The sequence below is a fragment of the Echinops telfairi genome, unplaced genomic scaffold, assembly GCF_000313985.2.
Source record: "Echinops telfairi isolate 266 unplaced genomic scaffold, ASM31398v2 ScPeMD7_7424;HRSCAF=8462, whole genome shotgun sequence".
Classification (NCBI taxonomy): domain Eukaryota; kingdom Metazoa; phylum Chordata; class Mammalia; order Afrosoricida; family Tenrecidae; genus Echinops; species Echinops telfairi.
The window spans coordinates 9,387,236-9,389,012 of record NW_022111324.1 but is presented as its reverse complement, the minus strand read 5'-3'; the positions used below and the strand labels follow the sequence as shown (position 1 = coordinate 9,389,012).

Genomic DNA, 1,777 nt, shown 5'->3' with positions numbered 1-1,777 from the left:
TTGCGAATGATGAGGGCAATAAATGTACAATGTGCTTGACACAATGGATGGATGGATGGATTGTGATGAGTTGTACAAGCCCCTAATAAAATGATTTTTAAAAAATGTGCTGACTCGGCTTATACCCGAGTATATACCGTATGTACATGCCTGTATTTAGACCTCTATGAATATCCTATGTCTCCTAGTTCTTTCCTCTATTTCCTTTTACTTTTCTCGTCCCACTATCATGTTTGGCCTTCAGTAGGGTTTCAGTAATTCCTCTCGGTTACATCCCTTGATTAAGTCCCCCACCAGGCATCCGCTGGATTGTTTATTCCGCCTATCTTATCTAGATAGACATGCAGAGACAATAATAAACACGAAAACAAGACAAAGCCAAACAAAACAACAAAAGATGACAAAACAAAACATAAAATAACCACAAAAACATAAAAGCATATAAATAGTTCCAGGTCTGTTCAGACGAGTCTGATTGGGTGCCCTGCTCTGGCCCCAAAGTCTAATTTTTGGTATTCCCTGGGTTCTTCTCTGCTTTGCTCCTCTTGCTGCTCTGTTGCATGCCCTTAAGTGTTTCGTCCCAGTGTGGTGGGGTCAGATCAGCCACAATTCCCACACTGTGTCTCCAGTGTTATCCCCTGTAGTGCAATGGGTCAGTGATGGACATCGTGTCTGTGTCTCGTGGTGGGGCCAGCCCTATGGTCCTCTCTGTGCATTGGCTGCTCTGAGCAGGAATATCGTCCTTGGGGCTTGGTGGGCCAGGATGTGTTCCACTCTGTCCTTCCCTCTTCGTTTGCCTCTGTGTGCTCTGATCAGGACAGTCTAGAGTTTTAAGGGAGCCCTGGTGGTGTAGTGGTTATATATTGTCTGCATGGCTGACAGTTGGAAACATGAGCAGCTCCACCGGACTGGCTTTCCACTCCAGTAAACAGTCTTGTTTCACAGGTCGGTCACTATGAGTCAGCATCAACTCCATCACAGTGAGTTTGGTTTTTGTGAGAGTTATTTAACTTTCCTGTATAGTGACTTTTGGATTATACCTCAATCTTACTCTACATTGTTCAATTTTTAAAAAAGTTTCTTTAAGCAATTTTAAAGAAATAAAAAACTCATTGTCCAATCATTTTGACCTGTAAAATATTAATGTAGAAAGTCTTACATAAAATGAAGACTTAAGTCTTTTCTCTCACCAAACATCCCTATCTCTCTTCATATACAGGCAATAAAATATATATTTTTCCAGAAAAATAATTATGACTGTATCTCTACAGAAAAGTAGTCATGTACTACATGTCTGTTTGGGCAATGCTCAATTGCATATATATGGTCCCAACTGCCACAAAACCTATTTTGAGGTATATATAATGCTTCATAGTAGCAAAGGAGTGCTACCTTGTGATAATGCATCAAGATGTAATTATTACTGTATTACATTAAAAAAGCTTTAGTTTATCAAGAAATGTTGCTTTAATGTTTTTTCTGCACAGAAAGGTACTGTACATTCTAGGACAAATATTTAACTGATGTTAGAGATAAGACATACTATTCTGACATATGTACAAATTCAGTGTAAAGTGAGACTTAGGAATAAACTCATTTGTAATCTGGGCACTGCCTGTATACAGTATGATGCTTGCTGAACATCCACGGCACACTAACAACCTATTTCATAGAACATAGTGTGAATGTGAGGCGATTATAGGCATTTTAGATACACCCATTTTATTACATAAAAGGACTAACTTAATAAAAATTTTTCTATACCTTGATTTTTTTA

At 38.6% G+C, this 1,777-nt stretch overlaps 1 protein-coding gene across 1 annotated transcript in view; it reads right to left on the bottom strand.

Moving 5' to 3' along the window:
• BLZF1 (basic leucine zipper nuclear factor 1) overlaps nt 1-1,777 on the bottom strand; it is a 24,080-nt gene that overhangs the window by 5,927 nt on the left and 16,376 nt on the right. The window lies entirely within an intron of this gene.